Here is a 13,946-nt window from a genome sequence, read left to right as displayed (position 1 = left end):
AATTTGAAATTGTACATATATATATACATGCATACACACACAAATATATATCAGAAAATTTAATTATCCCAGAATTGCTCCTACCTAAAGGAAATATGGGAACAAAGAGTAGAGTAGAGACTGAAAGAAAGGCCACCCAGGACTGCCCTACCTGAAGATCCATCCAGTATGCAGACACCAAACCCAGACACTATTGCTGATGCCAAGAAGTGCTTGCTGACAGGAGCTTGATATAGCTGTCTCCTGAGAGGTTCTGCCAGAGCTTGACAAATACAAATGCAGATGCCTGTAGCCAACCATTGGACTGAGCACAGGGATCCCAATGGAGGAGCTAGGGGAAGAACTGAAGGAACTGAAAGGGTTTGCAACAATAACAACAAACCAGACCACCCAGAACTCCCAGGGACTAAACCACCAACCAAAGAGTACACACCGAGGGACCCAAGGCTCCGGCTGCATATGTAACATTGTGTGGCATCAATGGGAGGCGAGGCCCTGGGTCCTGTGAAGGCTTGATGCCCCAGTGTAGGAGGATGCTAGAGTGGTGAGGTGGGAGAGGGTAGGTGGGTAGGTGAGTGGTTGAGTGAGTGGGTGGGGGAGTACCCTCATAGAAGCAGGGGGAGGAAAATGGGATATGGGTTTTTTCTGGGGGAGGGAAGGGGATAACATTTGAAATGTAAATAAATAAAATACCCAATAAAAAATTTAAAAACTAATTATCCCATTAAATATTTTTATCTAATAATAGGAAAGGGATAGAGGGAAATTATAGGGACATGTTTATTGGCTGTGTTAGCCAAAATGTGTGAGAACTGTGACATAACATGCTAATATTGCAATAGAGGAAGAATTCTAACAGTTAATGTTCCACATGCTCACTCTCTCTCACTGCTTCACACACGGATAAAACAAGAGAAGTGAAGCCCTGAACACTAATCAGCAGCATCCTGAAAACACACAATCATACCAGAACAAATGTTGTATTCTTCGTCTCCACAGAATATATTTTAGAAAACAGCAAGCACATAGAATGCCAAAGGAATTCAATAACATTATTACACATTTAGCTGTTGATCATGTAATTAGCAACTAATATATATATATTATATAAAGAAAATATAGTTCATATAGCTAAATCTTTTGAAATCTCTGATTTACACAATATAAATATATTCTTTGTAAGTAGACTGATGAAATTAACTGGTTTCATTCCAAATACCTTACAGAGCTAAGAAGACAGGGGTTTGGGCTAGATCAAATTTTTTGAAACTCTAGGAAGATCATAAAAAGGTCAAAATAACCATGTATGTCTTTATATTCATGTCTAATTGGACTCAGGGTCAGTTCAAAACAAGGAAATTCATTCCTGGTACTTGAAATCTAGACAACTACCACTTGCTAATGAGACCATGGACTCCAGAGAAGAATTTACCACTGCTACTTTCCTAAGCCACTGTAATTTCTAACTCTGTTCTAATTTACTGTCCTCATACTCACAGATAGGCATGTGTAGCTCTCATTCCTCGTCAAGAAAGTGTCTCTTTACATTAGACAGATATCATCTCAGTAATTCTTAAGCAATCAAAATGTAGAGAATAATTCACAGTGTGGTTCCCAGCTCCATCAGCTACAGCAAAACACCTGCATTTAACGTTCATTGACTATTAAGGAACATTGAAGAAGAAAAGACAGAAAGATTATATGAGCCCGAAGGCCAGGATTCCCAGTATGAGATGCTGTATCCTAAATATAATGGGGAAACTCTAGCAACAAAATTTAAATTAATAGTAACAACAACAATAATAATAGTAGTAGTAAGTTTCCCTAAATAAGACCAAAATGGAAGAGATATAACAAGGCCCTAGCCCAAGGTGAAGAGCTACAGGTAGTCTATGGCTGGTTAGGGACACAGAATGACCAGAGAATAATTCTTTCCTCAGAGGCTAACTCTTTATCCGATCTTAAAATGACAGCCATAAAGAAATACATTGAGAAGAAAGACTAAAATGACCCATCTTTCTGTACATACACATACACACACACACACACACTCACACACCAGTACATACATATATATATGAAACATACATGACAATAATGAAGAAACGCATGTCATATATTTGAGAGGAGATGAGGAGACATTGGAGGAGTTGCACTTGGAAGAGGGAAGTCTAGAATTGATACAAGTACAATAAACATATATGAAGTTTTCACAATATTAAATTTAAAACAAGCAAATAAGGAAGTAGTCTCAACATTCGAGATTAGCTACATATGAAGAGGAGGAAGGTATATTGAAATGACTGGACAATATATTATTAGTGCAATGGGTAAATGTTCATTGATGTCTCTTGTATTATTACTGATAAAATAATATTGTATACACTTGAATGTATATTTTAAAAGTTTCTATATTTTTATTTATTTATCAAGTTAGAATTTTTATATAAGACCAATAACTGATATAAAATGCCTCACAGAATTCTTTGATTTCTGAAGAGAAATAAGTAAATTAATGCTTTTGTGCTTTTATTTTTCAGAATGTTGCCGTATTCGAGCTTATTCATGGTCTTATTGATGATGAAGTCCAGTATACACCATTTAATATAAAACCAGTTTTTAAGTTTTGATCTACGTCTGATGCCTCAACGACTTTACCTAGAGTAGTACCCTTTCTCCCTCTTCCATGAATATTTATTTTTAAATCATGAATTGCATTGATGAAATAAAAAAGTGAACCATTATCCAGATTCTTCACTAGTTCTACAAAGTTATTTGCTCTCTTGAAAAAAAAAACACACACACACTCACAAATGGCACCACTCTGTAGGCATAAGACAGAAAAAGCTACTAGGGTATGAGGGTAAATATTTAATGAACTACATTTTTAAGTGAGTTAACTGAATAACTCTCGGTAATTATTTTGAGACAAATAACATATGCACTAGGAGTATACATTAATCCTGCAGTGAATAGGCTTTTCTCAAATGGAATATTTAAGTAAACATTAAAGCATGCCAACATATTTAGCATATAATTATGTTATTTAGTAAACTTTCAAAGCTCATGACTAAAACTTTATTAACTTAAATTTGGTGTAAATATAGACCAGTAAGTAGAAGAATAATTCATGAGGATAATATTTATGCCCGTAGTTCTAAATGTAACACTCAGAGTTCTTGATAGAGCCTAAAACCTACCTCATTGGAAATTATTTAGATATGAAATAAAACTGTCCATAGGACTAAATCTTAAAATGTTTAATTATCTGTAAGACATAGAAAGTAAAAGGTTTCATTTCCATTTAACTCTTTTGTAATGTGCTCAGGGGAACAGAATAAGCTACAGGCTATATTAGGTTTCATTATTCACATAAATACTTCATTAAGTTTGTGACATTGAAGAGCAACACAATTATAATCTCCACAAGTACCCAGTACTAGCCTTAGTTTCACATGTTAATTGGGGAACGTTGTTTTAGTTTCCTTTATTTTCTGTATAATTTGTGTAGCAGGACTTTACATAGATGAGTCAAGGGGAGAATGCACTGCCTCACACTCCACAAGTCTTTCAAAATCTGACATTTCATGGGCTGGTATCTTCTGAATTTTCAGATCTGAGGATACAACCCACTTCATAACATTTTATCACGTTTGTGTAAGTATTGATGTTGAACTATTAAGCATCCACATGTTATCAAATCTACTCCATTCACCCGCTTAGCTTCAGGAAATGTTGTGGGCCGATATGTTTAAATTTCTAAGAAATCAATGTGTTCGATCAGCTCTTCATGTTGAGCCTACTCACTGCCATCTTCTCCTGCCTTTGATTTGTTCATATAGACTTATAAATCAAAACACAGGTTCCCATCTCTATTTAATTACCTTGAGAGTGTGTTTTCCTTTATTTCTATATGTTTTTATTGCAGTAGTACTTCATAAAAATAAAGCACATTTTTTTCTATAAAAACTATTATCTTCAGTTAAATTTCAAATAGAAGAATAACAGAAGGTATATGAAATTTTAAACTCAGTTGTGACAAGAACGTAGCTATATTTAGTCCTGGCTACCATTTAGGGCTCTATAGAAATATTTCTGTGATTACATTGAAACTAAAATAAAATTGTGCATGTTATCCTTCTGATGTCTCGCATGGGTACTAGTATTAGGGTAGTATCTTCAGAAACATTCAGGCTGTGCCAAGAATAACACAACAATGTGAATGCCTAAAAATACTGTATTTCCCAGAGTCAGCCAGTTCTTGAGAGATGCAAGAACCTCACAAGTTTTTAAAGAACCACAATCCTTAGGAGTACCAAAAGAAAGATATTCTCAGAGAATTAAGAATATTCATATTAGAAGGGGTAGAGAAGATATCTAATCAACTTTTGGACGTTGATTGTTTTCCTATAACATTTGTCTGTAGCTACGTTGGCTGAAATGCTTCCAAAAATCTCTCATTTACCTTGTTCTTCAATTAAAAAAGGGGGGAATCCCAGTATGTAAGGACACAAAATCAGAACTATTCAAGGATAAATAGAAGGTAAAAGAACATAATATTTTACACATTTGCTATGATAAAAAGAACTAGAAATAATTTTTCAACTGGTTATTTTGCCTCATTAAATTCTAAATAAATCACCTCAATGTGTAATGCAATAGTTTTTGCTAAATGTCTCCACTGAATGCACAAAAGTTTGAACTGAATGAAGTCAAAAGAAAATAAAGGCAGCATGCTCTTTTCATTGGAATATATGTTAACAATTATCCCCATATGCACCATAGAATAAGTGAAGAGAGTTGCTCATAGAGGCAATTTTTAAGACCCCCAGAGAAGGATGGGTACATTGTAAGCTACCATAATGAACATTAAAACCTAATGTTTATCTGGCTACACAAAACTGATCTTCAATTTTATATTTCCACTAACAACCAGTCTGGGATCACACCTTCATAGAAGGAAAATGTGCATAAATGCAATAAAGATTGTTTTTCATTTTCCTATTTATGTTAAGGTTGAGCTTCACAACCCCACACCCCATGACTCATGGATCATACTAAATACCAATTATATAAATAGAGTATCAAAGCAAGAGAACAGTGGTAAGTCGGTCTTCTCTTTTCTTTTTAAAGACAATGAGCAGGAGGTTTGTTTTACTTCATAAATCAGAGTCTTCACTGAATTGGGCAATAGCTGCCCACTTCATTAGTAAGAACATAAGTAGTCAAACTAGCATTTAACCACACTTTAAGCAACAAGTCACTTTAGGCAACTATAGTGAGCTTCCCATCAAAAGGGAGTGTGTGAATTCCTAGCTTCCTGGATGCCTGCAGGGAGCTCAGGACACATTTGCAAAGGAGCAGCTGATAGTGACTTTTAAGATCAGATACATTTAGTCTATGCTCCACACTTTGTCCCTGTATTTCCTTTAGACTGGAGCAATTCTGGGTTAAGAATATGGAGATGAGTGGGTGGCCCCACCCCCAACCGGGGGCCTTGCTTAACCTCAGGATATGGTCTCTACAGGTTCTCCCTCCCCTTTTTTGGGCATTTCAGCTAATCTCATTCCCCATGGGTCCTGGGGTCCTCTTGCTTTCCTGGGATCTGGGACTTTCTGGTGGCTACCCCAAGTCAGAGTCTCTTGGTCCTGTGAAGACTTGATGCCCCAGTGTAGGGAAATGCCAGGGCAGTGAGGCAGGAGTAGGTGGGTGGGTGAGAGGGAACATCCTCATAGAAGCAAGGAGAGGGATGGAATAGGAGATTTGAGGAGGAAAACCCAGAAAGAGGATAACATTTGAAATGTGAATAAATAAAATATCCAATAAAAGATTTAAAAAAACAGATACTTTTAAAGTGCCAACTGTGCTCCTCAAGTGTACCGAATACAGTAAGTACGAGTTTTTGAGAACTGACAATTTTTTGCACTCCATCATTTGTGCATGTGTGTCTGCGGGGAGGATTTTTGATTTTTGTCTTGTTCCTATTTAATTTTGAAGATCAGAAAATTCCTAAGTGAGAGAAGTAGGCCCAAGTCCTTACAACACAAGGTTAAGCAACAGTCACTGGAAGTGGCACACAAATCTTAAGACACTGACTATACACTGTGAGCATTTGGAGGAAGATAGCTGCAAATAACCCATCAAATAACCCATCAAATATCTCTAGGCTTAGTGTCATTACTTCCAGAGCTTGGGAAGCAGAAGCATGAAAAGGAGGCATTCACACTCATCTTTGATAAATAGCCATTCCAAGACTAGCCTGGACTACATAAGTCCCTTCTCAAGTATACAATGGAATAACTAAGTAAATAGACAAGCAAGCCCACAAACACACAAATTGTCTCACCTCTAAACCTTCACGAAGAGCAGGAATGCTAAGGCAGAGACTGACAGCATTCTCCCTTTGTTTGCACAAAAATGATGCTTTCTGTAGAACAGTTGTACAATTAGTGTGGATTCCCTCACACACACACACACACACACACACACAGAGAGAGAGAGAGAGAGAGAGAGAGAATATGAACGATTTCAAAATGAAAAATCTATTCCTAGTATGCTTTATATGGAAGAATTTGAGTAGTTTGAAAGATAAAACATATTTTCAAAGGAAATTATAGTTTTGTTAGAAACAATTATCTAATTAATAAATACCAGTGATTGGTTTGCTGGCCACCCCAATGGTTTATGTTCCAGAATGAAAGACAAATATGCACACACGCATACATGTGTGCACACACACCCTTTATATTTTAATATGCTTGAAACAGCCCAAGAGCTGGGCCACTGCCTAACATCCATGCAGTTAAACCCGAGTTATTACTTACTAATTCTGTGTTCTATCTTGGCTGCTCTGGACAAAGTTGGGCAGCCCTTTGGTCTAGGGCCACACTCTCCTGGCTCTTTAATATGGTGGCTATACCTCTCTGTCCTATACTCTTCTCAGGCATGGCATCTCTCCTCTCTCCACACTCTTCTAGCATGGTTGATCTCCTTTTTCCTCCTCCTGGTCCCAAGTCCAGTAAAATCCTAAAAGTCCTGCATCTGTCTGTCCTCCCCAGCTATTAGCTGCTGGTATCTTTATTTACCAATCAGAACCAACTGGGAACAGGTTCCCAGAAGCTCTGTGCAGACACTGTCCTGTAAGCAGTTATTTTGAGGAGGAAGCATAATTAGCACTTGTAATATAAACAGCTACAGTATTTCATCCCATGCTTAGAGTAAGATTGATATGTTTCTAAGATCTTAGAATAGCAAGATGAGTCCATAAATATTCAAGAAACAGGATTTATAATTGTATTTTTAACTTAATGAAATTATTTATCACATATCATTTTATCAAACATCTTTCATCTGTTTATCATATATCCTGTATCTGTCATCTATCTACCTATATAATCCATCTATCATCCATCTACCTACATAACAAACCTATTTATCTTCTTTCCTGCCATATAACCTAATTTGTGCCTTTTCTTTGTAACCAGTTTTCCACAATTCTTCTGTATCTCAATGTAGTCAAATTATTTCATCCCTGAATTTTCTACCATTTTATAAACTCTTTAGAACAATACTGTAGACTATATAAGCTCCTAACCCTATAGGAAAATCAAGAAAATACAAAGTAAACATTTTGTATAAAACCAATGCACACAAAGATTTTTTTCCATGACCTTTCCGTCTCTTATAGCTATCTATACCTGAAATAGTCTGTGTTTTGTCTTTCCCCATCATGACGGAACTACCCTCACATTACATAGTTACAATAAAGTAGACCTACAATAAGTACTTAAATTGATCGAGTTTAATTGAATTATGTAGCTCTGGATGTTCCATTAATATGCTACCGATGCCATTCTGAGATACTATTGAAATCAACAAAAGACACTTATTTTATCACAGCTCTTGTGTTTACAAGTCAAAGACTAGCTTTCAGCTTCTCATGTTTACATGAGGCATCTGTTTTTGGCTTCCAGGTGGATGTATCCTTATTGAATGTGTATTGCGAGTAGGATGAAGAAGGGTGGCCAAACATTCTGATGTCTCATTTTGTAGAGACATCTCACTGATAAGACATTGTTACTAACCTTAGGCCTTCACTGAAGATTAGCAGAGTCGCCACATCACGCAAAACCACACTGTGGAGGAAAGCTCAAACTAATGAATTCAGAAGAACAGGTAGTCCATGATGGTTATCAACCTCACATTCTAGGTTGAAAGCATACAGAAATAGGAAACATTATTATCTGCATTTCCATGTAGCTTATCCAAAATGTACAAATGAGTATTGTTTTTCATAAAGAGTAAATGACATATGAAAGCACTTAAAGTCTATAGAAGATTTATGTTACAAATATAGAGAAAATATTTAAATTTATTCAACAACGTTTCTTTTAAAAAACACATAGCTGCCATTCTTTTTTATAATATAAAATTATTTGGGAAATGTTCTCAAAATCTGTAAGTGAACAGTCTGGTTTATAATCAGGATAATAATAAGTGTGATTCTATGCATTGATGCAGCTTAGATATAATGACCATAATGCAACAATAGTATTTCCTTTGATGTTAAAAGTCATTCTCTTGGACCATAGACCCACAGGCTAAAAACATTCTTGAAGAAGATATTCCCATATAAATATTGGTGCCGTGTGTGCCACACACGCTCAAGATGACAGAAACCTTTGCAAATAAAATTAAAAATGAATATGAGTGAGAACGGATCAGATTTCCCACTTTGGCAAAGCCTGAGGTCGGCACCAATCTCCTGTCAGCCATGCTGGAGTTGGATCCCTAAGTAGAAGGGGGGGGAGAGAACACATGACCAGGTGAACTGTGTCCTCTAGGAACAGGGCATGAGGCCTTGTCTGGGGACCTTCAGGCCAGGGAGGCAGACCGAGGCTAGTGGAGAGAGGAAGGACTGCATTGGGGAGGTGGGTGTGCCTGCAGGTGTACGTAGGAGACCATGGGTGAAGATGAAAACAAGTTTCCTATTTTCACAGTAGCAGCTACGTCAGAACGGACAAAGACTTGTATTTTATCTTCTGGCCAATGTGACTTTCTGAGGCCAGGTGTTCCTGACAAGCTGACGGATACTTGGGACATTCCCATTTCCACATAGCCTTTGGTGACACTGGTGTCCTTAGCCTGTAAGGATGGGTCTGGAGTGGAATTCTATGAGATGAGCACCCTCTCTTCACTCTGCACCCTAGAGTAAGACTGTCGATTCATTGCAGCTCTTGAGAAGGTACAACTTAGGGGACAGGGCCTTTCTCAAGGGTTTTCCTACGGTTTGAGTGGTCAAAGTCCAACTGGCCACTGAGGGAAAAAGTGGTTGCTAGCCCTAAATCAGACCATCCAGCTTGGACATGGCCAGCGTTAGGTTCGGCGTGACTATTTCCACTTCAACCCATGGTAGAACTGCGGCCCACACTGAGCTGGATTGCATTCCGGACTATGTCCACGGGCTACCACAGCTCACACCACCAGGGATGGCTGGTGTTCATGATACTAGTGGCATGAAGCTTCCTCACTGGCCAGTAGTGTCTGGCACAGTGTAAGTAGCATGTACCCTTGAAGCTGGGACCCCTGGATGGAAAAGTTGTAGGCATTTAGAGGCCACTCCACCCCTGGAAACCAGCTGTTCAAACGGATTTCCTTACCAAATTCAACCTCCAGTCTCTCCTCTAGGTAACACCGGACATCTCTCATGTGGGTCTCTCTCAGGAGGGCTTCACAAGCCTGACAGTTTTCACTCACCACAACAGGAGCCTTCCCAAGGCCATCAAACATGGGCGTGTTCTCTGCCCTTGGCCTGAAATTCTTCTCTTTTTTGCCTCCAAACAGCACGAGAGATGCAGGGTCTAGCTTTACTGATACCTAGTACATACAGAGCACCAACCCTGGAACCACAGAGCTTGTGCCCCAGGATGGTCAGGAAGTCCACACCTAAGTCCTCTACATTCAGTATCTGTGCACGAGGACTTGGGGCAGCCCGGAAGCAGCCAGGATCTGCTTCTGAGCCTTAATGTGTCAAATGATCCCGGAGACAGGAATGATGATGCTAATCTCGTTATTAGCTATCACGATGGTCATGGGGCTTGTGATGGGCCTGACAGCCGCCAGGAGATTCTTGACCTTTGCCTGCTCATCCACCTTCGACACAAAAGTGTCGAAGTGGGACAACAGTGATCTCTACCATTTGTCCTTCTATAAGATGGTCCAGGGGCAGCCGGATGGAGTCGTGTTCCATTGTGAAGTAATAAAATGGGGCCTGGTCCCCTCTTAAGGGCTGTGCTGGTTAATCACGTTCCCCTTCAGGGTCTGCTGTTCATAGAAACATCTCACCATAGGGTGGATTACTAAATTTGACTCAGCACCCCCAGAAGTAAGGATGATATCATGAGGCTTTCTCCCTATCGTCTTGGTCAGGCTCTCTTGAACTGTGTCCTTGGCCTTCCTTCTTGACCAGAGGGCTCCCTGTGTGCCTCCCACGTACCCTTCAATGCGCACATTCATCCTGATTGCCCTCATGCTGTTTTTTAAATATAAAACAATAAATTCTTTATTTCTTTTTTTTTGTAGAAAACAAAATGGAACATTTATTTTTTTTCTTAAACTCAAAGCAATACCAAGTAGACAGGGTAAGAAATTAAATATAAACACAAGGTCCACTCTAGCCCTGGTTATCCAAGACAGCATAACCAAATGGACTCATAGAGATACCACATGGTCAACAGATGATTTATCAACGACGTCTCCGATCTGGACTCCTGCTTCGTCTTCGGCCTCCTCTCCTCTTCCCCTTTGGTGGACCACGAACAAAACACCAGTTGACACTGATTGGTTGCCCCATCAACTCTTGACCGTTTAGTCCCTCCATGGCAGCCTGAGCCTCTTTGTATGTTTCATATTCAACTAGAGTATACCCTTTCAAATATCCTGTGCGCCTGTCCAAATTAAGGTGGATATTTTTTATTTCCCCATATTCAGCGAATTTGTCATGGATATCTTCTTCAGTGGCTTCTTCATGGACTCCAGTGACAAAGAGAATCCAACCTTCAACAGAGCGCTGTGGTCCAGGTTCATCGCCATCCTGCTCCACACTGTCATAATCCTCGCGCATTCTTTATTCTTAAACACTTTTAATTCTTTGCATTTCATTTTGAATTCTTTATTTTTAAAACATCCCAGGTTATTTCTCTCTTTTAGTCCTGTAGTCTACTGAGTGTAAGGTGTACATGCTTCTATAGCACATAGCACAACCATTTATTAATTTATTCCTCTACTGTTGATACATACAAGCCATTGTGGAATATCGCTATTAAGACACTATTTTAATAAACATGAAGTCCCAAATGTTCATATGTTTGGGGATCTTACTAATTATTCTGTGGCGGATTCTTATGATGACAATTGACAGGACGAGGCTTGCTGTGGTCATATATTGTATCTATCATTGTGAGGTGGTGCACAACTGTTATCCAAGCACAGGGAAAGTCATGGTGGGAAGATGTGGAGTTCAAGTCCAGCTTATTCTCGTAAAAAAATTCTAAGAAAGCTTGTGTCTCGATAAAACAAGACTGTCCTCTGCTTTGTCTTCTGGTTGGGGATTTGAGCTCTCAGCTTCCCGCTCCTGCTGTCCTCCCTGAGGCTTACTGTCATGCTTGCTTGCCAAAATAGACTCTTAGTCCTTTTTGGATCTGTAAGTCCAAATAAACTCTTTCTTCTATATATATAAAAAAAATCATTCCCATAATAAACACATATATTTCAACCATATAAAATATACATTTTTTGGTTTCCCTAAAATAAATTTCTCTATTTTATTGTAAACTACACTTGAATCTTTTTTCTCTCTAAGCCTCTTAGTTTCTAGCCAGTCTCTTTAACATTTTATTTATCAAACAATTATATTGCTTGCCTCTGTGGTTAAAAGCACTTACTCGCCTTACAGAGGACTCGGGTTCAATTTCCATCATACACAGGGTGGCTCACAACTGTTTGTAACACCAGCCTACTGTCTGTTCAGTTCATTCATCAAGTGTTGATAATACTTTGGTAAAAGGAATCCACATTTCTCTAGACAGCCTCACTTACCTCCCAGATAAACTTTTGGAGACTGGACCACTTTCCACATCTCACTCATTGAGTAAGGCTCATGTCCTTTGCTCTTATTTTCTTGAGTATTGATTTAGGATTTCCTTATTAATTTCATTCTATCTCAGCTCCTAAATTTCTTTTTTTTTTTTCTGATCCACCTCACTTAAATAATGTACAGCTCAGATAATTTTAAGTGAGTTGTTACGAATGTTATTATTTTATTTTTTTATTAATCATGTTATTTGTTTACATTTCAAATGACATCCTATTTCCCAGTTTTGGGGATCACAATATCAACTAATCAGACCACCAAGAGCTCCCAGGGACTAAATCACCAACCAAATAATGTTAATTTTTTAATTCCAAAACACCTTTTACATTAAAATCATGAATGAGAAGGTAGATGATAAATGGTTATTGTTTTCCATTTCAACAGATTTTAGTTATTCTAAAACTTAAAGTCAATTAATTATACTATCATAGTAGCTTGTTCCCCCAACACTATTTCTAAAATTTATCAATTCATAAATGCTATGTATAATTCATTATCCTTCATAACAGATTTACGAGCTGAAAATTGAATAGGGTGTCACTTGACAGCTTTCCATGTGTTAACTATTCAGGAATATTTTACTACTACAAGTCTTTTGCTGCTGTCCTCCCTCCTTCAGGGATGACAACTTCTAGTCTCTAAAATGAAAGTAAATTTGGAAACACAGAGAAAGCATTTTAGTTAGGAAAAAAATCAGAAAAATATTGTTAAAGAAATGGGAAGATGTTTATGTATCACTCATTATACCGATACTGATACAAATCTCAGTTTCCATGTTTTGAGCTGCCTGATTTTTTTTTACATAGTACTTATTTTTGTTCCTTTATAAATTATTAATATGTAGTAAAAGTTATTATATTTTACTTGAAATTTCACACTTGATAAATAATTTCAATTGTCTTACCAGTGCAAGTAACAATAAGTAAGTCGTACATATTTGAAAGTAATATTTAAAAATTCAAATCAGTGTATTTATAAATATGTATTTAGTGTCTGATCTTCCCAGACATAGTTAATTAAATCTCGGTAGAGTGTTGGTGAATGAATTCAGTGTATAGTTGTACCACTGATCAACGAACTATATCCTAAATAGTCTCATCAGCTCAGAACAAAGAAATGAAGTAAAAAAAAAAAGACAGTGATTCATCTATGAATCTGTTGGAGCGGCGATCAATGAGAAAGTCATTCTGTTTTGGACACATACTTGTTATGTTTCTTTCCATGGTCTGAATGACATCTCACTGGCAAAAATGGATATATTACCCTGTGGGAGAGGGGAACAGGAAAATAAGCAATTGAAGTTTTCTATTTAACACTAGTTAACAAATGACATTCTAAATGAGCTTAAAAAAATAACATTGAGCTTTAACAAATTCAAAATGAATTTGTAGAAGATCTGAAAACATCTATCTTAAAGAGTCATCATGAGCACAGCAACACTTATATAGGAAAACATCTAATTGGAGCTGGCTTACAGTTACATCATCCTCTCAGCAGGAACCATGGCAGTGTGCAGGCAGATATGATGCTGGAGAAGGAGCTGAGAGTTCTAATTCAGGATCAGTAGGAAGTGAGAAGTGAATTGGTTTTTAGCTTCTGGGACTTCAAAGCGCACCCCACAAAGACACTCCTGATCCAACAAAGCCACAGCTGATCCAACAAGGCCATACCTACTCCAACAAGGCCACACCTACTCCAACAAGGCCATACCTACTCCAACAAGGCCACACCTACTCCAACAAGGCCACATCTACTCCAACAAGGCCACACCTACTCCAACAAGGCCACACCTACT

At 37.9% G+C, this 13,946-nt stretch overlaps 2 pseudogenes; both read right to left on the bottom strand.

Moving 5' to 3' along the window:
- Nucleotides 1-9,340: 9,340 nt before the first annotated feature.
- Nucleotides 9,341-10,515, bottom strand: LOC114613685 (annotated as a pseudogene).
- A 229-nt stretch (nt 10,516-10,744) lies between these two features.
- On the bottom strand, nt 10,745-11,122 carry LOC114613657 (annotated as a pseudogene).
- Nucleotides 11,123-13,946: the final 2,824 nt, after the last annotated feature.

The sequence above is a fragment of the Grammomys surdaster genome, unplaced genomic scaffold (assembly GCF_004785775.1).
Source record: "Grammomys surdaster isolate TR1022 unplaced genomic scaffold, NIH_TR_1.0 126271, whole genome shotgun sequence".
Lineage (NCBI taxonomy): Eukaryota > Metazoa > Chordata > Mammalia > Rodentia > Muridae > Grammomys > Grammomys surdaster.
This window is presented reverse-complemented; position numbering and strand designations above follow the sequence as displayed.